Below are 26,295 nucleotides of genomic sequence, written 5' to 3'. Positions count from 1 at the left end.
TCACCTGTTTAACATCTCCTGTTTCACATTGCCATGTTATTAGTCTTATTGCCCCTGTCTCATCTTTTTTGGAGCGTGTTACAATCATCTGATTTGAATTTACTGTACATAAAAAATGTTTTTTAAAAAAATTAAAAAAATGAAATTCACAAGATAAAACATCATATAATGTGTAGTTGTAGTGCTTTCAATATAGCAAAGGTTGAATATAATTTACAAATTACTCATTTTTGGTTTTATTAGCATTTTTCATACTGTCCCAACTTTTTTGGAATTGGGGGTTGTATATGAATGATTAGAAAGTCCACGTTATTTTAGTGCATTTATTTATTCGGACGACTGATGTATTTGAAACTCTTCTATAACCATCCTCTCACTCTTATATAAAGCATTGTGAAGTCCGATTCATTTTAGTGAATTGGTTTGTTAGGATGAGTCATATAGACTAATTGTATTAAAGAGGTTATTAAGTGCTATAAATTTATTATGTTCCCTGAGGTCCAATGATAATGTTCTAAGTTTTTTTATTTTTTTATTTTTATTTTATTTTATTTTATTTTTTTCACCAAAACAGTCACAATTTAGTAATATATGATCATATTCCACCCTGTTTTTGGCCCTCTGTCTGAAACGCTCAGTTTTGGACTAAGTGCCTCCTTAAAACTTCAATGTTAACACCCACTGCTAACAGCTAACGGCTAACATCATGCAGCCCCTCAAATTCAGCAAACTCAATCGGAAGAAAATGAACAAGCCCTTCAACTTTATAAAACAAAATTGCAGGGTTTACACATATGGCACATTCAACACATTGCATCTGAATATATTAAACTGTTCATCTCAAGCACAACCATTAACACTCAACACCATAAACTATCAAACAGTCATGACATTTGAAATATTCATGAATGAAACGATTTACTTTAGTTTTTGATAGAGTCCAAGTATTTTTAACCGCCCCACCCACTAGTTCCTTTGCAAAGCTTGAATCGTATTATGACTGGTTCACAAACAATTGACGTTGACATAAGCTGAAAAAAAAAAAAAAACGCACACACATAGTCCAGAGCAGTGAAACTAGATGTACACACATAGAGTATCATCCTGCACTAAGGTGCACATTGCTGGAAACACATCAAAACGGTCAAAGATGTCCATCTTAGTACATGTTTAACTACACCGACAATTAAAAATAGCGCAAATGTGCGAAAGAACGTGTCCATGATGCGTTTGTGCTCAAAACAATAAGAGGCAGCAGCTGAATGAAAGAGAATTGCTTCTCCCTTTTAGAGTTGTAACTTGACACTGCGTCTTTAAAAAGCAGTGAGATACATGGCAGTGGTCAAAGAGTATGTGTAGTTCATGTTTATATACAAAATAATTCTAAATAGTCCAGATGTGTCCCCTTTGGTGTTATGTTAGGAATAGTTAGCCACACAAGACCTGATCTTTTGACTTGAATTGTGTGCCAGTGGGCGGGGCCAAGGGTGCGATGACGCATGTTGTGGGATGTGTAAATACAAATGAGAAATGTTTTGTGATGTCACAAACAGACAGATTTCAAAATGTTTCAGCAGGGTGGCAACTATAAATGCTCTTTTTAGACTGGGGAGGAAGTTTTGAGTTCTGAAATGTACAGTATGTTTTTATAGTACAGTTACCTCTTATATGTCTAAATATCAAGGAAAATTTCCATTTCATCACCCCTTTAAAAGAAAAAAGGTACTGTTTAAGGTACAAGGTTGTGCACATGTTTGTAATCTTAAGGAGACAAAAGGGTATGTTTTTTTATTTATTTTTTTTTTCAGAGGGAACAAATATATAAATGTACCTTTAAAGGCAGGGCCAAACCGCTCTCAGCCCGTATTTCATAGCACATTTAGCTAACTGTACTCAACCATGCTGATAGAATGCTTGTAATGACATGGTTACTCACGATTGATCACTTACTCAGTCTATTATAATCCTGACTTAACAGCACCAAAAATGGAAAAAATATACCGTAACCGTGTCAACAAACCCGGATCGGTATGGAATGGCATTGTTCAGTTCGGCAATGGGAACGCTCTGCCGAATGGTGGAAAAACTCCTAATGGTGCTGTGTCAGGCTGGTCTGGATGCTCAGTTAACACAGCCATGTTTTGATAGTCACAATTTTTACACTCTTTAGGGAAATCAACCTGCAAATGGCTTACTTTTTTTTATTTCTGCATATTAATTTGGAATAGGAGAAAGTATTTTAACATTGAAGAAATAGACACAAGGCCTATGACATTATGGTTGCAATGTAGTGTACAGAAGAACATCAATGACATTCAAGGTTTGAGGTTTAGGCAAGTCTACAGCTAAAGATCTACTCCTGCATGAGAATGTGTGTTTGTTTGTTTATTTGTGTTTACTGTAGTATTGAGCAAAACCTTAAGGAATGAACCAGAGAGAGAGAGTGCCCAGTCCTGTAGAATGCCTCCAATGGTTCAGTCAGCATAACTTCAGCATTCTGAAACCAGTGGCCACGGGACACCAGGAGCTGCTGATCTTCCTCCGAGCCATGGTAACGAAAGCCTTACTTAACCTTAATTGACACAATATGTCAATTTTCATGACCTGGTGAGGAATAGTATTGATAATTATTTCATTATAAGTTAAGTTATTAATCTGTTCAACTTGCTTAAGACAGAGGAGGCTTGTGAAGAGGATGTTCTGTATTTACTGCTGAACATCTCCTCCCAGTGTGGTGTTGCTTTTCCTTCTTGCCCTGTATCTACCCAAGAGCAGACCCCAATAGCTACTCTTTCCACTCCACGTGATGATATGGCTCTGGAGATCCAGGAAGTATGGAATGATGTTCGCTTCTCATTGAGGGATCACCTACTGGGCAAATTGCAAATGATGGCTGAGCCAAGCCAGACTGAAGGAGAATTGGGCATTGGTGTTCCTTATAAGATCATCTGCCTTCAGCACCTGTCTTTCCTATATCCTCAAACAGAGGTCCTCAACTGGTACCAGCACATTCGGATCAAGGCCGTCATCAGTGTTTTCCAAAAATAGCCAGAACTGCAGCCCGGGGAGCAAAAAAGGGCCTTCGACAGATTGGCACTGAACTTTCAGACTGCCTCCCCAACTCTCAGCAATATGCTTAGGGTGGAAATTCAGGTGCTTAATAGGGTGGCAGAACCACAAAATATCCTGCCTTTCCTCAACCAGGTCTACCTGAGCACAGTGGTGCAGGAACTGGATGTGCTAATGGGGAAGGAGATTGAGACAGCACTGAAAGACAACACCACACACAGCAGCAGAGGAGGAAAGGTGTCAAACAAGAAGTCAGCAGTAGGTCAGTGTCTTCATGTCCTTGTAGTTTAACCCTTCAAGCTCGGATGGCCCACAAGAAAAACAAAAACAAAAAAACAAACAAAATATTAATAAATATAGTCTTGGCCAACACAAAATAGGTATTGTTTAAAAGCTTAGAAGCCCTACTTTCCAATGCATGCAGGCATTATGACTAAAACTGAACAAGTGCTTTGAAATTTGCAGACAAATCAGAAGTGTTCTGTTTTGATGATTTATATATATATATATATATATAAAAAAAACATTAAAAAATTGCACTGCACATATTATTGCAATCAGTAAAAACATCAAACTCATCAAATAGCCATGTGTCTTATGTTGTTGAAAAGCTCTCAAAGAGTAGAATACAACCAGCCTATTTTACTCATAGACAAAAATATAGCAAGTAATAGCTAAGTATATGCCTTTGACAATTATGTTGGTGTTTCTTATATGCCGCATTTTTGCGAAAAAACATCACGAAAAATAAACAGAACATAAAATAATATACCGTAACTTAGAGGAGGCCATTATCATTCAAACAAGCCCTCACACAACATAATTGGATGCATAGATCATTAGACAATCCATACGAAGCACAATGATACATATGGCCACCAGGAGATGGCGCCAAGTACATAACACAAACTCAATGATTTAGTCAAGAGGCACTCCTTCTATGAAATCTCATTACTAAAATCATGTCTGGATGCTATGCAAACCTTTGGTCATTGTTGTGTTTGCATGTGTACTTAGTTCTTATGTACTTTTGATTGCTTTGTCATATAAACACAATATTTTTATCAGATATAGGTGACATGATTGGGAACAAAACAAAAGCACTTTTTCGAAACCACCTTATTTACACCCAGAGATATATAATGTCAAATCAGAAAAATAAGAAAAAAAGAAAATTTTTGGCTCAATTGTTTTAGTAATTTTTCAGCAGTATCTTCAGCATGATCACACGTGAAGTCGGCATGATGTTTCCGATAGTTTTGGTACCCTAGGATCGGAGACTGTATGCCGACGCGCTGACATGCAGCATTCTTATCAGACATGTTTGCAGTGGTTTCGAAGTGTTTAATTTTCCACCTGGCACGATTGGCTGCATGTTGCATCAGCTGCATGGGAGACTAGGGTTCAAAGCCAGGCAGTAACCATGTATGAATAATCAATGACGAGCATGATTCGAAGGTTTCACTTTTCCCTCTAACATAACTTTTTTACTCCACTATTGGTAAGGTTTGGTTTGGGTTGGGTTGGGGTTGGGGTATAGAATCTATAAATACAGGTGCATCTCAATAAATTAGAATGTCGTGGAAAAGTTCATTTATTTCAGTAATTCAACTCAAATTGTGAAACTCGTGTATTAAATAAATTCAATGCACACAGACTGAAGTAGTTTAAGTCTTTGGTTCTTTTAATTGTGATGATTTTGGCTCGCATTTAACAAAAACCCACCAATTCACTATCTCAACAAATTAGAATATGGTGACATGCCAATCAGCTAATCAACTCAAAACACCTGCAAAGGTTTCCTGAGCCTTCAAAATGGTCTCTCAGTTTGGTTCACTAGGCTACACAATCATGGGGAAGACTGCTGATCTGACAGTTGTCCAGAAGACAATCATTGACACCCTTCACAAGGAGGGTAAGCCACAAACATTCATTGCCAAAGAAGCTGGCTGTTCACAGAGTGCTGTATCCAAGCATGTTAACAGAAAGTTGAGTGGAAGGAAAAAGTGTGGAAGAAAAAGATGCACAACCAACCGAGAGAACCGCAGCCTTATGAGGATTGTCAAGAAAAATCGATTCAAGAATTTGGGTGAACTTCACAAGGAATGGACTGAGGCTGGGATCAAGGCATCAAGAGCCACCACACACCGACGTGTCGAGGAATTTGGCTACAGTTGTCGTATTCCTCTTGTTAAGCCACTCCTGAACCACAGACAACGTCAGAGGCGTCTTACCTGGGCTAAGGAGAAGAAGAACTGTGGTCCAAAGTCCTCTTTTCAGATGAGAGCAAGTTTTGTATTTCATTTGGAAACCAAGGTCCTAAAGTCTGGAGGAAGGATGAAGAAGCTCATAGCCCAAGTTGCTTGAAGTCCAGTGTTAAGTTTCCACAGTCTGTGATGATTTGGGGTGCAATGTCATCTGCTGGTGTTGGTCCATTGTGTTTTTTGAAAACCAAAGTCACTGCACCCATTTACCAAGACATTTTGGAGCACTTCATGCTTCCTTCTGCTGACCAGCTTTTTAAAGATGCTGATTTCATTTTCCAGCAGGATTTGGCACCTGCCCACACTGCCAAAAGCACCAAAAGTTGGTTAAATGACCATGGTGTTGGTGTGCTTAACTGGCCAGCAAACTCACCAGAACTGAACCCCATAGAGAATCTATGGGGTATTGTCAAGAGGAAAATGAGAAACAAGAGACCAAAAAATGCAGATGAGCTGAAGGCCACTGTCAAAGAAACCTGGGCTTCCATACCACCTCAGCAGTGCCACAAACTGATCACCTCCATGCCACGCCGAATTGAGGCAGTAATTAAAGCAAAAGGAGCCCCTACCAATTGAGTACATATACAGTAAATGAACATACTTTCCAGAAGGCCAACAATTCACTAAAAATGTTTTTTTTTTATTAGTCTTATGATGTATTCTAATTTTATGAGATAGTGAATTGGTGGGTTTTTGTTAAATGTGAGCCAAAATCATCACAATTAAAAGAACCAAAGACTTAAACTACTTCAGTCTGTGTGCATTGAATTTATTTAATACACGAGTTTCACAATTTGAGTTGAATTACTGAAATAAATGAACTTTTCCACGACATTCTAATTCATTGAGATGCACCTGTATATGCTTTTCTCTTCATTTAATAATGTCCTGTAAAGCTGAAAACAACTTGCTTCACTACTAGCTTTTGGCGACCTCTCCTGGACATAAATGGAGCTCACATGTGCCCATATGCCCTACAACACTTGCTGCTTTGGACACTGGGGTCAGTGTTTCGAAATTCCGGTCATCGTATACCGATTTTGACGAAAGAAAAGTCGATCTACTCTTTCCGATTTCACTGAGAGATCAGGCTAGCTTCTTAGGCTGAGAATCTCAGAATATAGCATAATCTATATGATTAAAAAATGTAAAAGTTTCTTTACAATAAAACCAAACATTTGACCCTTTTTTTTTTTTTTTTTTTTTTTGTAGAGTTATAAGCCTTAAATTTTGGGTATGCCACTGAAACAGGAAATCTTTAAAAACACCCTCAGAGCTTAAAGGGTTAATATAGTCTCAGCTTCAGATGCCCAGGGAGCGTTGACTGGCCCTTTAATTCATGTTGCACACAAACAATGGCAAGAATGAATTCTAAATGGTTGGAATTGCTAGTTCCAATCTGACTGGCTGGATGCTATGCAGTTCAGTTCGAGCTAGGTGTATACAATAGATGCTTCTCAACCCTCTGGCTGAATGGTTCTGAGCGCGGTCAGTAAACTTTCCTGTAGCATTTCCACTTTGAGCACAGTTTGGTACAGTATGATTACAATCCCCTTCCAGGATTGGATTTATCAGCACGGATAGCTAACTGTACTCAGCCGTGCTTATGGAGGCTTTAGCACTTGGCGACTCATGACTGGTCAATTGCTTAGTCAGTCCATTCTAATCCTTATTGTGCAGCACCATGATGGAAAAAGCAACCGTAACCGTATCAACAAGCCCTGATCGATATGGAACAGCACGATTCAACACTGTTCAGCTTAATGGTGGAAAAGTGGCTAATAAACACTTCTGAGGAACAATTAGCTGCTGGTTCATGACATATTTTTTTTTTTATTTGAACAACATTCAGAGTTTTGTTTGAGAGACTTATGCCTCCTACACACTACACGACTTTCAAAGACGTCGGATTGTGGTACCGTTCATATTACACAACTGTCTGTCTTGTCATGGAAGTCATAGGGTTTTCAAATTACACGAGGAATCAGCGACAGGGGTGAACACATTACAAAATATTTCACTGTTGACGAATCCCCGACGACTCTGCCTGGACTCCAAATTACATTTCGCAACAGAGTACTCACGAGAAGTGATACGAGATATGAAAACAAATGCATGATCATATGTTATGCATTTCAGAATATGATATGTATGTTTTTAATCGCCTTTACATAATGTGTAAAGGCATCATATATTTTATTGGTTACAATATGAAAAAGTACGTCCTACTAAAAAATCTATCTATTTGCTTACCTGACTGTCCGAGAGAATTGGAAATTTCTCTCCAACTCTTCTCTTTATCCACCCAGTTGTGGTACAGTTCAGAGGAAACATCAAATAGGCACTGGTGCTCCTGCCAATGTTCCACAAATTTTTCCTCCATTTCTTCGGTCCAATAAGACTTTCTTGATACCACAGCCATGCTAGTTGATGTTCTGTTGCAGGTACATCAGGACTCCTCCCACTGAAACTTCCCGTGCCCCGTTTCTTGCTCTCTTATTGGCTGTAGGTCAACGCTGCAGTTGTATTCAGTCAAAACACATTTCACATTGCACGATTTGGAATCGTAGACAGGTCCAGATATTTAACATGCTAGATATCTGGCTGACATCGGCGATGCGTCGGCACTTCTCTCAGATCACGTCTTTGATAATTTATACATTGCGTTCGTCGCTCATGGGAGCGAGCTCTGATTTGCCTAAAAAAAAAAAAAAACTGTCGGTGAGTGAAAATCGGGCCTAAAATCATGTAGTGTAAACTCAGCATTAATAGCAAGTAAACAAGATATACTTCCACATGCTGGCATATTCCCTCTTGCTCTCAGACTTTCTGATTTCAGATTTTCCCGACCCTAAACTTCATGTAAGTAAAAGCGACATGGGGTTTTGTGCAGACGGGCTTTGGGCAGGTATTTGTCCAGAATAAGCTGGAAAATTAACCAGACTTTATGCCGATAGCCAAATGTCTGGCTATGTGTGACTAGTACCATATAAACATTCCTTACCTCCTGGCATCTTGAATGGATTGATTCATTGTACATTTATAAATGTACCATTTGCAAAATGCTCTCATATTTTAAGGATGATAACAATCACGGTCATATAATTTCACAGTTGGATATTTTTTGGACATATTCTACTGATATTATGCCAAGCAGTCTTTAACTGACAGATTTGTAATAGACCTACATATTGCAGCTCCTTGTATGGTTCTCACATCCATTTTGAATGGACTCATTAAGGCCTCTCTTCCATTTAATTCACCTTCCTGCCGCAACTCACTAATTTTTACATGCAGCAGACTCTCCTTCATTTTCTGGCTGTAAAGACAGGATGGGAGAGCAGCAGAGCTGAATAATTGGCCCTACGTTCTTAGGGCAGGTTGATCCAAAGCTGCACACCTACAGTACATGGGGCCCACCAATACTTCAAATTAATTACCAGAGGCACAGAAAGAGAGAGGCTGAGTGTGTATTGCTCGAAAGTGACTGGAATGTGTGTCAGACACTGGTGACTATACAAGTAATGTCCTTACAATGTTGTAGCAGAAGCACCTTAGGCAAAATGTAATGATTGAAATAGTTAGGTTTTCTATTAGTCAGCTAATAAGCTTAATGCACAGGAATTTGCTCCTTTATGGCTGGTTCTCCAGCTAATAACCATCTCAGGAAATCTGAACATGATGTGAAATCGAACAATAAGTGTTTTTAATGGTTGCAGGGATTGCATTGTAGCTACATAGCTGATTCTATTCAAGGGATAGGTCACCCAAAAATAAAAATTCTGTCATAATGTATTGACCCTCATGTTGTTTGCCTTCAGAAGACTTGTGCTAGTTGCAAAGACTATTTTTATGATACCTTTTAGTGCTTTTTTTAAAACTTTAATGAGACACTTTCAACTACCAGAGTTTTGAAAAGACGGACAGAGACAACTCCTCATTTATTTATCACAAATAAGGGTTTTGTTTTCAATAGAATCAAAACACTCTTACACTTGCATTCTTTGTCATGTGTTATTTATTGTGCTTTATTCATTCTCCATATTTTGTGGAAAGCTCGTCTGGGAGAAGAGGGGGATCTTGATGCAGTGTCCCATGGGAGCACCACCGCTCCTGGCATCACACACTGTCAAAGCACTGAAGCATTTAACAGCTTTTCATGCGCAGATATGCCAGTTCTTCTAACCCCTCCATCTGAAAGGGATGAGCAGACTCAACACCCCCCCCCCCCTTCACCAGATGTGGAAGTCTCAGCCCTTTGTACCCATCCTCTTCCACCCTTTGCTTTTCACCCCTCCCTCTATGTTGTCCTTTTCCCCCAGTTTTTCTTCAAGGTAATGGGGTGAGGGCTGGGCTCAAGAGACTGCCATACAGGTCAGCTGATCTGGAACAATAACCTTTAAACCTTTACTATCATACCTCAGTGGATTTGTAGCAGACAGGATGAAGAGCTGAAAGGGTGAACGAGAATGTGTGTGTGTGTGTGTGTGTGTGAGAGAGAGAGAGAGAGAGAGAGAGAGAGCGTGAGAGAGAGAGAGAGGTGGTTGAGCATTGTTGTTTACAGTATATGTGTACATGAGTTTTATATCTGAAGCTCACAGACATTTGCTGTGCTCCAAAACCTTTAAACCTCCCTAGACCCCATTTTAACAGAGTCATTCACCCAAAAATGAAAATTCTGTCATAATTTACTCACCCTCATATCGTTCCAAACCCGTATGACTTTCTTTCTTATGTGGCACACATAAAGAGATAGTTTAATGAATATTGCAGGTCGTCTTTTCAATACACTGGCGGTTGATATTGACTCATGTTAAAGCTTAGAAAAATTATTCAAAAGAAGTCCATTTGGCTTTCGTGTCATATTAAGAGTCTTTTGAAGGCATACTATAGGTTTTTGGTGAGAAACAACCCAGAATTTCATAATTTGAAAAATATACAATTTAATGCTTGTATTACAGTCCCATCTAAATTTACACACTTATTCCAATGTGATTAGCTTCCTTGGTAGCTCACCTGATAGAGTGTAGGACTGTGAACTCAGGAGACTGAGGCTTGAGCCCAGCCAAGCATGCAAGATAACATGTGAGCTGGAAATGTCATAGAAATAACACAACATTATGTGGTTGTTTCAGAAAAGTTGCTTTTCATGTCACATTTTCTTTTAGAACACTATTGGTTAGGTTTAGTTGTTGGTTTAGCATTAAGATTTTTTGTTTGACCTTAATTTGCTTTTAGGACACTATTGCTTAGGTTTAGGTTAAAGGGAGGTCCGTTTTACTCATTAAAACATCCATCTAACGTTCACCTTAAAAACTGTGTCCCTTGCTGGACATTTCACTAGGAAACTATAGCGAAACATGTAATGAAGCACATAGCATTATTGCTAAAGCAGACAGCAACTCTAAACAGATAAATGGCACCTATTTATTATTGATTGACTATTTTCAAAGCATTGACAAGCTGCTTAAAATACATTCTTTTACAGCATTTGTCCACCATTCACAACATTCAACCATGTACAATAAAATTTTAGAATATTTTGGGCAGTGAAATATTTTGTTTATAATTTAATTATAAACTATAAAATAAATGTATTATTCGATGACAGAGTTTGTGTATGAAGCTAAACTTCATGCTACGAGATGATGTTTTTATTTTAAATGTTAATTTTATTTGATTTTTTATTGTAAACCACCAGGTAACTTATGCATGTCTTTTTTAGCCTATATATCTGACACTTTTGTAGGACAATTCTGTTTAATTTATGACTCAAATTTTATTATTTTCCATGTTTTTGTGGTTAAAGAAGAGCTCAATAAAATTTTCTTTGGTTGGTATTTTAAGATTTATGACTGATTACAGACCAACACAGCTGCCGATCAAGCAAATATAAATTATTATTATTATTTTTTTATCTTCTGCGGCAGTTGCTGTGAGACGCACACTGACACATCAGGGATTTAGGTACACGAGCAGCACGCAGAACTGCCCTGCATTGTGCGGTTTCCCGCAAATGAACTAGAAAATCATGTCCGTGATGACATGGCCCTAATATTATCAGTAGGCTTTTTCAGTGTTCTTGGATGTAGCATTTGGAGTCAAATCATGAGACGTAACTTCTCAGCGAGTGCTAATTACAACTGTGTTGACTCATTTGTATGTACAGTATTTTCCCAAATCAGTCGGCAGATAGACAAAAAAGATTCAGATAGAAATCTCAGTATTGACTATTATTTCTTTACATAGGGATAATTTTAAATAAAACTAAATTAAATTAAATTGACAAATTGAAAATTAAGTAAAAATAAAAACTAAATTAAAATTCGAAACATAATAACCTTGGTTGTAATGACTAATGCAGCTTTCACTTTCTTTAGTCTATGTTTGAGTGGAGAGGAAAAAGCAACAAATAATTGAAATGTCAACAGAACGCAATAAGAATTGTGTTGAAAGACAATTTTGTCTTCATACACCTAAAGCATATGCTTTCATTCTGAAACCACTTTGAAATTGGTTCAGCAGAATACTAATCATAAAATGTATATATGAAATGCTGAGGTGTTTTTGCTACATTTATATTGACAAAATGTTTTTCTTAGTTGTGAAGTTTAAAATAAGTTTAAAATAATGATGTTGAGTTTACGGTTACAATTTTAATTCAGATTCTTGAACAGATTCATTCGGACTCGACTTGGACTCGGTCTTGAGTCCAACTTGGCCCCTTATGGACTCGGACTCAACTCGGACTCAATTGTTTAATGACTCGGACTTGGGAGTCACGTGACGCCATGTGAGGATCGGACGTGTGAACGGCAAGCTCTGCGCACTTTGCAAGTTTTAATACTTTTTATGACATAAACTGATGAGATTCGATACACTCTGTTCCATAACCGCTCTAGGAGACATTAAAAGACACTTGCGTGCTCAAGCTGATGCCCCCGAGCTGGCCGCGGGCCTGGGAGTCGATTTGGTCAGGGAGGTGTGGGAAATGCAGCGGGAGATTCTGAACATGTCTGCAATGCTGACGAAGGTCATTGCTGACTTGGAGGATCTTGCTGTGACACATCGAACGATCACTGCCATAGTGGTGAAGTTCACTGATGTGGTTACAAGAGTGAGGGATTTAGAGAAACAGATAGATTACCTGGAGTCTTCGGAGAGGGAATTATCTACTAATCCGCTAGAAACCAAGGTGGATTTAGAGCATGTCTGGGAGAAGTTGGAGGACATGGAAAACCGTAGCCGGTGGAATAACGTCCGCATCGTCAGAGTCCCAGAAGGAGTATAGGGACAGGGTTTCTGCTCGGTGATCCACAGAGGGAGACAGGCCCCGATCAATTCTGGCCAAATTTCTGAGACCATCCGATAAAGATCATGTGTTACGCGAGGCGAGGAGTAAAGGAAGGCTTTTTTGGAAGAACCACAGCATTTTCTTGTTCCCAGACTCTGCGAACTCGACAAGAGAGAAACGTGATCGACAACATTTTTATAGAAACACCGAACTTCAGCAATTTGATGGCAAGGTTTTTGCGAGGGCTCTCGTAGGCGTGCATGGACTGTTTGAGTTTGGAAGGATGGATGCCAGTTGGCACTGTTGTGCGCGGGGTTAATGTGCACGTTTTTCTTTTTTCTGTTTGTTTTGTTCTGGGGGATGTTTGGGTTTTGATGGTTGCACTAATGTTGGAATGTGGTCTTTATAATCTTGTTTTTGAGACACAATCTATTTTTTCTTATGTCAAATGTTAATATGAGTGGATTATCTCTCTCCACATGGAATGTGTATGGGTTAGGGCACCCCATGAAAAGAAGGAAGGTTATTTCTCTTCTTAAGCATAATAAATATGATATAGTGTTTCTTCAAGAAATGTACCTTTCTCTGCAGGAAGCTGAAAAATGTATGGGGTTGGCATTTTTTTTATAGTGCTTGCTCGAGTAAGAGCAGGGGAGTCATTACGCTGATAAGTAAACATCTACAATTCAAATGTCGCAAACAAAGCAAAGATAAATTAGGAAGAGTCATTATGGTTTTAGCTGAAATTCAGGGACAAAGTCTTATTTTGGCTAATATTTATGCACCTAACTTTGATGATCAGGGCTTTTTTATAGATCTTGAAGGGATGTTGCAAACCGCTGGCACCCCTCATGATATAATATTGGGAGGAGACTTTAATCTTTTGATGGACTCAGTCCTTGATCATAGTGAAGCAAAAGTGTGCATGCCCCCTAGAGCAACATTGACGCTTCACAGGATGTGTAAAAATCTTGGTCTTACAGATAGTTGGATACATTTTAACCCATCTGGTAGGGACTATAATTGTTTTCATCAGTCCATAAGATTTACTCTAGAGTAGATTTATATATATATATATATATATATATATATATATATATATATATATATATATATATATATATAAATCCAAGTCCCTCATTTCATCTGTTGTTGATTGCTCAATTGGAAACATTTTAGTCTCAGATCATGCCCTGGTGTGTTTAGAGGTGTTGCCACATATGGAGAAAAATAAATCATATAGTTGGTGCTTTAATGTATCCCTTTTGCAAAATCCTGAATTCCAACAAATGCTAAAGGCTGAAATCAGTGTCTATATGGAGACCAACTGGTCCTCAGTATCCTCTGTGGGCATGGCTTGGGAGGCACTTAAGGCAGTTCTTAGGGGCCGGATCATACAGTATGCCTCGTTCACCAAAAAATCCAATGCACAAGAACTCGTGGAATTGGAAGGGAATATTAAACATGCCGAGGCAGAGCTGAAGCGCCGAATGTCGTCTAATGGCCTCAGGGAATTGACCCGATTGAAATACATATAAAATAATATTTTGTCACGGAGGGTGGAGTTTTGGCTATTCAGTACAAGACAGTCATACTTTGAGTCGGGGGACAAGGCAGGGAAACTCTAGCTAGATATATAAAACAGAGAGAGTCTTTTTCTACCATTCCTTCAGTGAAATCTGCTGGTGGTAAAATATTTACCATTGATATTAATAATGCTTTTAAAGAATTCTTTCTTGATCTCTATAGTTCCATGTCTTCATCTACTTATGAGGATATTAGAAACTTTGTGGAACCATTAGAACCTCCTAAACTGACGACTGAGCAAAAAAATTATCTTGGGCTTGGCAAGGTAATTAAGGCCTTGCCTACAGGCAAGGCTCTGGGGCCAGACGGCTTTGCCGCTGAATTTTGTAGATCTTATGCTACAGAACTGGTTCTACTTTTGCTAGAAGTTTATACGGAATCATTAAAGAATGGAAAGCTTCCGCCAACTATGACACAAGCCCGGATCAGTATGATTCTTAAAAAGGACAAAGATCCAAGCGAGTGTAAGAGTTACCGTCCAATTTCCCTGATCCAGCTAGATGTTAAAATGTTGTCAAAAATTCTGGCTAACCGATTAAGTTATGATATCTCTTATACATATAGATCAGGTGGGGTTTATTCGGGGCCATAGCTCTTCTGATAACATTAGGCATTTCATCAATATCATGTGGTCCGTGGCGAATGATCAGTGTTTTGTCATCTCTTTAGAAGATATGTTTAGAAGTCTTGTTTCCATTCTGCAAGTAATCCTTTGTGTTTTTATTTTGTTTGGCCGTGGTTCCTTTAAGTATCTTAGGTTTCAGTAAGTAGTCATGTCATGTGACCTTTAATCAGGAAGTAAGCAAGCATAGTGCATGGAGCAGTATGTTTACTGTATCTGAGCTAATCCTTTGACATCTGCATACATCTTATGCCTGTTGTAGCATCGCGGATATGTACTGATTGTTTTTAACAACATCTGCGATTGCAGATCATTATTTGGGGACAGTGTTACATTTTATAAAGTTGGCTGTTAGAAGTCTGTGATTACTATCTACATTATTATTGTTAATGATCATATCCTTATGTGCTAATGCTTGTACTGTTCCTATTCCATTGAAAGTTCATATTACGAGTACAGATAAATAAGTGATCGTATAATTGACTGCAGGTTAAAATATGATGCCATATTATATTCAGAAATGTCTACTAAATACATAAAACTTGTAACAGGAAAAACACAGGGATTTAATTCATATTTATTAGAGTTAATACATCTGTACATGTTAAAGTGCAAGTTTAGTGCTGATTATGCCTTTGTATGTTTCAGTTTCACTCTTTCCTTGCAACGTCAATAAACATGTGGACAAGGAGCTAACTGTCTCCAGAGTCTTGATGTTAAGAAGAGTTTACCTGGCTGTCAAGTTATATACAGAACATACACGAGAACAGCACAATCAGACTCCAGTCACTGCCATCTCACTTGATGCCGAAAAGGCGTTTGATATGGTAGAATGGGATTATCTTTTTAAGATTTTGGGAATGTATGGGTTCGTGAATACTCTTATTGGATGGATTAAGTACTTTATAGATACACGGTAGTGGCAGTACAAACAAATGGATTAGTTTCTCTTTCCCCATTATTGTTCTGTCTTGCCCTGGAACCATTAGCAGCCGCGATAAGAAAGGAGGATGATTTTCCAGGGGTGATAGCGGGAGGTGTGGCGCATAAGCTTTTGCTTTACGCAAATTATATTTTATTATTTGTGTCCGACCCCACTAGATCTATGCCTTGCCTCCACAGAATTATTCATTCCTTTTCTAAGTTCTCAGGATACAGAGTTAATTGGTCTAAATCCAAAGCTTTGTCTCTGACAGCATACTGCCCGGCGCCTTTCAGTGGCCCAAACAGGGCATTAAGTATTTGGATATTTTATTCCCAGAAAATTTGTGTGATTTAGTTAGTTAATTTTGAACCTTTAATAAAAAGGTTTTCAAGCGATGTGGGCAGGTGGGGTTCATTTCATTTATCTATGATAGGGAAGGTTAATGTCATTAAAATGAATTGTATTCCAAAATTCAGCTACCTGCAACAATCTCTTCCTATAGAGGTCCCCCTCTCTTATTTCAAGCAATTTGATAGCATAGCGAAGTCCTTCATTTGGAATGGGAAATTTCCCAGATTACATTTCAGTAAATTGCATAGGCCAATTGACAAAGGTGGGCTAGGCATACCCAAGATTTTGTTTTATTATTATGCATTCGGTCTCAGACATTTGGTTCATTGGTTGCTTCCACCTGAGAGAGCCCCTCCCTGGTTTGTATTGAACAGGAAGTTCTTGCCCCTATTTCACCATTGCATAGCCTTTCTATCAAACTAACTGGAGAAGTTAAGTTACACCCTGTTATTTCGCATTTGCACCTGGTATGGACAAAAGTGTCCAGAGTGTTTAATTCAGACATTTATTTTAATGTTGCTTCGAGCATATGGCTGAACCCAATTGTATGTATTAATAAGTCTCCTTTCTGCTGGATAGAGTGGATTGTGAGAGAGGTTAATACATTCGGTGACCTGTATGAGAGTGGAGTGTTGAGATCCTTTGAAAATATGTTTCAACATTTTGGGATTCCCAGGTCTCAATTCTTCAGGTATTTACAGCTGTGAAACCTGCTCTGTACTATTTTTGGGAGTAGCATACACCCCCCTAGAGCAGAAGATACTCTGGGAGTGGTGATTACTGCTTTTGGAAAAGGTCATGAGGCAATAGTATATTACTCCCTGTTAATTCAGTGTCTGGGGGACGGAGCTTCAACTTCTCTCAAGAGATTATGGGAGAAAGATTTAAACTTGGTATTGGAGGAGCGAGTGTGGGCTAGGATTCTAAAAAATGTCAAGTCTACATCTAGAGATGCAAGGGTGCACCTAATGCAATTTAAGATTTTACATAGATTCTTTTGGATACCCTCTAGATTGTATAGGCTTGGTCTTAAAGACACACCCACCTGCTGGCGATGCCAATCAGAAGATTGGGACACAACCCATGTTTTTCGGTGGTGTGTAAAGATCCAAGAATTTTAGTTTAGGATTCAGAGTTTTATGTGTGATGTATTGGGCACTCAAATTTCATTTTGCCCCAGACTCTAGACTGTGTTTTAGGCAATGGAGTGGTCATTAATATAGGGGATATATGCATAAAAAATTGGGTCCTAGCCAGTATTATGATTGGCAGACCATATATCATTCTGAGGGATGGAAGTCGGCTGGAGTGCCCTCATTTCATGAGTGGTGCACAGAGATGGGCAGGGTAGCGGCATTCGAGGAAATGTCATGTAGGCTAGGCAACTTAGATTCATTTAATAAAAATGGGGCAGCTATTTGCCCTTTTTGGAGGGCTCTCTGGGAGGGGCAGTGGAGAAAGAAGTGTAGTTTTAAATGTGTGGGATTATTATTTTTTATATAAATATTTTGTGTGTGTGTGTGTGTGTGTATTCAAGTTGTGACCACAGGTATATTTGTTGAGGGTCAGGGTGGGGTTGGGGATTGGGAGGGGGCAAGAGAATAATGGTGGTTAAATGTTGATTTTGTGAATATATGTTTTGCTTTTCTGTGTCAACTGCATGGATCAATAAAAAGTGTTAATCTGGAAAAAAAAAAAGACTCGGACTTGACTCGGACTCGACTAAGGTGGACTCGAACCCAACACTAGTTCGCGGTATGGGGAGTCCCCCTTGATTGTTGCACTGGTCGTCTGGGGGAGGGTGTCCCCCTCGATCGTTTCGCCTTTTAAATACGGGACATCCTGGCTAATAAGAGACAGTTAAGGTAACAAATGTACTAACATATTTAAATAATACATAATAAAATAATTACATCTCAAAATCAATCAGTATCAATGTTTTGTGAGCAAACATGTATTTCTTTGGCAAGTAACTGTGTAATAAGCATGATCCGCTCTGTCCTGATCATGGTTTCTTTTGAGATAAAAACCGCTGACTATACAAGACCTTACACATCAAACAAACATGGTGTTGGGCCTCATGTATTCAGATAGAAGACAAAGGCAGGCCTAACAGTCATAAAAACATTCCTCAAGCTCCCACCTTCTTAGTCGTAAATTTTACTGATAAAAATCGCGCCAAAATCAAACAAAGGGAGTCCAAAACAGATTACAGATCCATGAAGCCTTGCTCACTAAAGGATCGAGCGCTCAACTCCTATTGGATGAGGCACACCACAGAACGTCCCTCAAACATGACATCATCAGGACTTCAAATAATTCTGAAATGCTTCCAGAGTTGCTTCCAGCGACTTAGTTCACCGAATACGGACGTAGCTTTTTGCTGCTCTCCGGTGCAGCCTCGTGGCATAAGGAAGTAATGTCCTACATGTAACTGTAGCCATACAATCTCCATCTCGCTGGACGAGTTGAGATTACTCTGTGTTCAACCGAACACTCTGACGGATCCGAAGGAGACCGCCGAGCAATTCGCATCTTCATCCGTTGGCCTACAGAAGTGAAGAGATTAAAGATTTCTCTTCCATCTTCAATCAAGTCGACATTTCTGAGTTCTCCGCCAGCCCGCTGAGAATCAACAGCCGTACCGCCCGCCGACAGCGCGAGGAAACGGCCTCCCGTCATCACCCGAGCCTCAAGGAACCGGGTCAAAGTTAAAGGACGGAGGAAAACACATTCTACCTGTGTCCTCATGTGATTCAAGTAAGAGGTCTGGGCAGAGATAGAATATTATAGTGTGTTATTCTTGTGTTTCAAGGTTTTTTGCTTGTACAGTTTACGGACCGCCATGTCCGCTCATTATTAATACTCAGGGTATTAATTATCACAAATTTGTTTTGCTGTATTGTGGTCCAACCAAATTGGATTGTTGTGCATTTTCGCCATTGCAGGTGAGACAGAAACTGAGTTCATCCATTAGAGTCAAATAACGCAGGACTTTTACGAGCCCCGCTCGTAAAACCGCGTCTCTGAGTGATGAACACGGCTGCTTTATCTCCAGCTATAGCGAAATCAGCTTTCGGGCTGTCACTTAATAATCTCTCTCTATCTCTCTCTCTCTCTCTCTCACTAACCACACTGACACACACACACACACACACACTGTCACACACACACCTTATGTGTTATAGGATTATTTTTATTTCCATATCTAATCATGTCACTGTTTAGTTTGTAGTTGTAAGTCGGAAGTTTATTGACTGCATTGTATTAATTATTAATTGATATTACTGCATAAATAAACTTTGTTTATATTACAAAGAGAAGTGTTTTGGTTTGTTTTGCATACGCCTGTGTCATGCTGACGGGATGTCAGTGCTCAGATTCAAACCTTCATTCATTGTTTTTTTCCCGAAAATCGATATTCTTCGGATGTCGATTTTCCTAAGAAAACAATCTAATATTGAGACTGTTTTAATATTCGGTTATTAGTCCCTGATTCCAGGGTGGTGCCCCGTCAATGTTAATCCTTATTAATATTCTATTGATTTTTGATAATTGATAATTATCTTTGATTGAATTTGAATGATCAATAAGCTAGTGTTAATTTTAATTAATGTTTCATCGACGTTAACAATTAACGATTATCTTTGATAATTGTTGATTTAAAGGATTAAAAAAAAAGCTAACATTGATTCTCATCAATGTTCTATTGATTTTAATAATTAATAATTATCTTTGATAACTATTAATTATTGCCAATAACCAAACTTGCTCCTAAACGTAGCACACTACATTTACTGGAGTCCCATATGAGGTTTTAATGAGTTAGATCCAATTAATTAATTTAAATATTGATTAATAACTACAGAAATAATTATTAATTATTTCTGATAGTAACACTGATCTAAACAACCAGTAAAGCCCACAATGGACAGAAATAGTAGTATTACATTTGTTACTCACCGGCATCGTCATGTCCAATGTAGACCTCACTGCTCCATCTTTCAATTTAAGCTTCTTTGCAAAGCCATATTAGTTCTCAAAAGAATCCATAGAGAAATGTGCCAAATAAATGTATAATCCCACATTAACGCATTCAGGAACTTTGTTTAAATACATTTAAGCCACTCATTCCTAATGTTTGAATCCTTCAGAATGCTATGCAGAGATGCAGTTTTCCACAACCAGGAACACAACAATGGCTGGGGACCTTACTCAGCTCACTCTTACTCATACTCAATCTTAATCTTTTCGCTGGTTAAAAGCTAACTACAGAAAAAGATAGTACCACTTTCAGTGTTGGAGTTGCTCAGCTGCTCTCTTTTTCACCGCTATGATTATGTATATTGCTATTCAAATTAACACCACAATGTGGCCGATGTAGAAACAATAAATGCTCTTTTTGGGCTGGAGAGGAATTTTTGAGTTCTGAAGCTTACAGTATTTTTACTGTGACCTCTTATATGTCAAAATATCAAGTTAAATTTGATTCCACATGACCCCTTTAATAAAGATATCAAAACCTGATATTTTTAACTCAAGGAGGGCTACCCCAACCTGTACTGCATCCCAGTTGGACTGTTTCTATGCCAATGAAGGGGCCAGTAGAGAGAGAGTGTATTTGTTTGTGTTTGTCAGTGGAGGTGGTTTATAACGCTGCCTGTCTTAGTGAGCAGCGAACTGCAACAGACATCCCACTGCCCACCAAAGCAGCTAGCCTTGTGTAAGCCATCAGGGGACTCCACTTGTGGTCTGCTCAGGCCCCAGGGCCCTTTCATCAGGCCTGGACCCTGCCAACTGTAACACCACCCAGAGCTGACTTCCTGTTTTGTGAAATGGACTTATCTCTGTATTTCCATTTCTTACCAGCTACTTGTTTTCTCTTTTTTCTTTTCAGAGGAAGTGAAGCCTTCTTCCCAATATCACAGTAAAATGTAAACCACTTCATATAAAAAGAGCTCAAATTCCCCAGGGCCATCGCCACCAACATCTGCATCTATACCAATCTCTGTGTTTGCAACTTGGCAGAGTCATTGTTGTGCTGTCATTGATTTTACTGGTGGATAAATGTGGCTTTATTTTGAATGTTTAAAGTTCAGGGTCAAATTTGCACATCAGTGACAGGAACAAGAAAACCACTGAATTCCTGAAGTCTTTTTTAAAGGTTTAGTTTGCCCAAACATTACAATTCTGTCTTCATTTACCTCCATGTGGTTCCAAAGCTGTATGCCTTTCTTTTCTATTGTACACAAAATATGATTGTCTGAAGAACATCCTTGCCACTTTTTCCATATAATGTAAGTGAATGTGGAGCTGGGCTGTCAAGCTCCCAAATGACAAAAAAAGCGCTATTAAAATATCATACAAATGGTCCATGACTTTATTTTCAAGTCTTCTTAAGTCATACAATGTCTCTTTGTGTAGAACAGACCAAAATTTAAGCCATTATACACTGTAAATCTAGACATCCGCCTTAGCTCTTTTTGTCGCATTCATGAGAGAAATAGTGAAGTGATATCCAATTCATGAATGATTCGCCCTTTTGAGTTTGATCTTTTCAATGAATCAATTGATCTAATTCGAAAAACCGGTCTGAATGATTTGTTCAAGAATCTGACTTTTCAATTTCACCTCACTGACTCAATAATCCAGTCATAGCAGTTAACAGCTTACTATTGGAGAAAATTATAGCATCTGTGAATAATGGCTTAAATTTCATTTTGTTCCTCATACAATCGCTGTTGTATGGTTTCAGAAGACTTTGAATACAGCACACAAATTATACGGACCACTTTTATGGTGCTTTATTTAGTCATTTTGGAGCTTGACAGCCCCAGTCCCCATTCCTCATATGGAAAAGAGTGGTCAGGATATTCTCCATTTGTTTTCTACAAAAGAAAGCAAGTCGTAAAGGTTTGGAACAACATGAGGGTGAGTAAATGATGACTAACCCTTACATGAATTTACCCTTGAAGATTGGCCCCTCTCTCTTTTCTCACTTTTTTCTGCAGAGGCCTATCAACACTGTTACTGAGAGAGATCGGAAATGAAATTAGTGGCTAAATTGTTACTTGATTGCCCATTACCTAAAGAGTCTAGGCATCATTTGGAGAAAAGCATTTAAAAATTGCTTTTAGGGCCATGTCAGACACATGCAATTCCCTGCACTAATGGCCTAGCTATGCAGAACATGGCCCCAAGGGTCAGAACAGGACAAGCCAGCCAGCAGGAGCTGGAACCACACGCCCGTGTTTGTGTATGTGTGTGAGACGGAGGGAATGAGAGAGCAGGCATGGAGTAGATGAAGTGGCAGCGAGTGGAACCCAAAGGGGAAATGCACTTCAGTGTGAGTTTAATACTCCAGGCCGGGGATTTGGCAACCTGCCACACAGCAATTGTTTACCTTTTTGCTCAGTGACTGCATCTGTTCTGTTTTGTAAACGGCACTAAACTATCTGCCCGTAAACACTGGAATCAATAACAACTGTTTGGGGATTTCCCAGCCTCCCCAATGTTTCTTCTTCTTTTTTTTTTTTTTCCTCTCTCTTTCTCTCTCTGTCATTTTCTTTGTGCCTTTATTCACTACTACAAAGCAAGTGTGATATGAATACTTTAAAGGCTTTTTTTTATTTTTTTATTCTAGAGAGCACATTTGAATAAAACAATATAATTTTACAAGTAATTATTTTTATTGAGGATACAATATATATTCCTTGTCACATGACCAGGGCCAATGGAAGTTGTTTCAGTAACTTTCATGTCACGTTGCCATGTGCAGTTACATGGACAGTCTTCCTAGAGCATCCTAGAGTCATTATTTACTCACCCTCATAACATTTAAAACCTGAAGCACATTATGTGTTTTGCCAGGTTTAGACGTCAATGACTTAATTTAATTTGGTTCTTCCTTCAATTGGTTCTTGTGTGTGTTATGACTGAATTATGTTGAGTTTTAATGTTTTGAACTGAACACATTATGCTAATTTGATTTGAGAACTTTGGTGAGGGGGAAAATATTATATAATGACTTAAATTTCGGTCTGTTCCTTACAAGCTGTTATTCTAAATTTAGCTTTAGAAGACTTACGGTATGTGGAGGAAATGCGGTCAGCCTCACTCACAAAGTTCGAGAGCTGCTGTTTTGGGGCATGTTTGTAATATGTAAACTGAGTGTGTATTGTCTAACAATGTTTTCAGTACACAAGCAATAAAATCATCATTTTATGCGCAATTTCATTTGGAAAGATGCCAACTTTATTTCCGAATGCGCAAAGTATACAAACAGTGTTGATTTTGACAACTTTTGTGACGCTCTCGGCTGTTCTTCATGCTTGATCAATCCCACAACCCCTCGTGCAGTCGTGGCTCTCGACTCCCATAGGAATGAATTGAAAATGCCCACTCAGCTCCGCTTAAAATGCACCAGTGGACATGGACCATAAGAATATGGCACACAAGTCATATGGACTACTTTTATGAAGTGGGCAGACCCAGTTCCAATTCACTTTTGTTGTAAGGAAAACATCTTGGACATTTAGCTAAACATTTTTCACATAAGAAAAATAAATACATAAAGGTTTAAAATGACTGAATGGTGAGTAAATGATGATAGAATTTTCATTTTGGGTGAACTTTTCCTTTAAATGTCTTAATTATTTATTATAATTTTAATTTAATTATTTTGTTTATCACACATATACAGTGAAATTCTTTTTTTTCCACATATCCCAGCTAAGCTGGGGTCAGAGTGCAGGGTCAGCCATGATATGGCACCCCTGGAACAGATTGGGTCAAGGGCCTTGCTCAAGGGCCCAACAGTGGCATCTTGGCAATACTGGGGCTTGAACCCCTGACCTTCTGATCAGTAACCCAGAGCCTTAACCACTGAGCCACCACTATATGTTTTAATGTAGAGTATTTACTAAGTTATTTTGTACTTGCATGTTTGTAAGGGGGACAATAAAGGTTAAGTAAAAGTAAAAAAATAAGAAATTAATTACGGCCACAGTGGTGATTGCTCAACGATCAAACGTAAATCCCTTGCAGGGTTCAAACCTATACACCACCCAATATACATTGTCCTCTTTGCTAAACTGTAAAAAAATATGGGTAGGTTTGTATCATGTTACCCACAATGTGCTTGTACCTCTGTGTAAGCTCTTTAGGTCATTCTTCACATTGTATAATTAACATTCTTGTCTTTTAAGGAATAGTTCAGCCTAAAATGAAAGTTTTGTCATTATTTACATAATGTCGCTCCAAACCCGTATGACTTTCTTCTGTGGAACACAAAAGGGAAATTTTAAGTCTTTAAAGGGTTTATTTGCCATAATGACAACAAATAGTGACAACGATCTCTCAAGCTTAAAAAGGACACCATAAAGATGCAGTAAAAGTAAACGATAATACTCATGGACTAAATTTCATGTTGTCTGGAGTGAAATTATGAAATTGTAACTTTTGTATAGTAGTCAAAAGATGTTTTAGGGGGCCTGGATAGCTCAGCAAGTAAAGACACTGACTACCACACCTGGAGTCGCAAGTTCAAATCCAGGGCGTGCTGAGTGACTCCAGTCAGGCTTCCTAAGCAACCAATTGGCCCAGTTGCTAGGGTGGGTAGAGTCACATTGGGTTAACCTCCTCTTGGTCACTATAATGTGGTTCTCGCTCTCAGTGGGGTGTGTAGTGAGTTGTGCGTGGATGCCACGGAGAATAACATGAAGCCTCTATGCACACTAGGTCTCCACAGTAATGCGCTCAACAAGCCACATGATAAGATGCATGGATTGATGGTCTCAGATGCAGAGGCAACTGAGATTCATCCTCTGCCACCCAGATTGAGGTGAGTCACTACACCACCTTGAGGATTTAAGAGCTTATTGGGAATTGCACATTCCAAATTGGGGAGAAAAGCAAAAAAAAAAAAAAGATGTTTTAAAAATACATAAGAAAGAAAGTTATATGGGTTTGGAGTGAATTTTCATTTTTGGTTGAACTATTCCTTTGATAAAATGTGATGCCTTTTACTAACGTTAGATGATCAATATATTAATCTGCCTTTTAATTTCATTTTTATTTTATTTTAATCTGTGAATCTTTTTGGGTTTTAATAGATATTTTAAACACTTCAGCAATGTGCTGTTAAACTATTCTATCTCCTCCATCCATTGTTTCCTCTCTCCATTCTTTCTCTGTGCTGCCAGGCCCTCCGTCTTTTACTACATCTGATATAAGTGCAATGCCCTTTTAACGACCCTGGCGAGGCCCTGACTCTCAGCTATTTTCACAGTAAACGACACGTATCGCTGCTCTCGACACCTTCAACACCTCCACCCAATCAGCGTGTTGTAATAACCCCCATTATGGCTTCAGTGGCTGGGCCATTCTCCTGCACAGGATTCCTAATGGTTAGCTATGAGAGAGGCTCTAATAAGCCGTTAATGGTGGCGTAATAAATAGCCCTAGAATGGCTGGCTGGGCAGGGGAAAAGACAAGATAGAATGACAGTGAAGCATTAAACATAAAGGTAAGATGCCTGTTCTAAGTGTGAGTTAGTGCTGAGGGTGTACAGCACGGGTGGGGTTCAAGGACATGTCTCAGAGGGATGTAGACTGAGCAAAGTATGTGTGATAGATTTGGTGGGTGTTAGACAGGTGGGGGATTGTAATTTTTAGCATTATATGAAGAAGACAGTGTCATAAGTATAACACTAATGAATCAAATTCATCCAGGGTTGTAAAATTGAATTTATACATTAGATTTATACTTTATTAGATACTTTTACTGTCATCTACATTATTTGTTTGTAAGGATTTTGTCACTGCAAACACGCAAACATGCTGCACACTTGCCCTCTCGCTTTCTCTTCCCAAAGAAGCTGCACTGCTTGTGCAGTGTTGCCAGGGTCATGCTTTCACAATAAATTGGACTAATTTGAAAACACAATCGCAGGTTTAAATGATAGAATCACAGGTTGCGGTTTTTGGGATACTTAACAGTAGACACTAGATTATGAAAATACAACCTCTTATTCATCACGTATTATGATTCCAACAACCATACCAGCAAATCATCTTAACAGTCAGTGCTCTATCAGCTGTGCACCAGAATCAATACAGCCGGCAATTAAATCTAAATGTACGAAGTAATTCACACACAAAAAATAAATAAATAAAACAATACA

The 26,295-nt window shown here is 38.7% G+C and overlaps 1 pseudogene; it reads left to right on the top strand.

Moving 5' to 3' along the window:
• Positions 1–2,425: 2,425 nt before the first annotated feature.
• LOC127420679 (uncharacterized protein KIAA0825-like) overlaps positions 2,426–26,295 on the top strand; it is a 229,542-nt pseudogene continuing 205,672 nt past the window's right edge.

Source organism: Myxocyprinus asiaticus, chromosome 3, assembly GCF_019703515.2.
Source record: "Myxocyprinus asiaticus isolate MX2 ecotype Aquarium Trade chromosome 3, UBuf_Myxa_2, whole genome shotgun sequence".
NCBI classification, from domain to species: Eukaryota; Metazoa; Chordata; class Actinopteri; order Cypriniformes; family Catostomidae; genus Myxocyprinus; species Myxocyprinus asiaticus.
The sequence above is the reverse complement of the archived record's forward strand: the minus strand, read 5'-3'. Positions and strand labels throughout refer to the sequence as shown.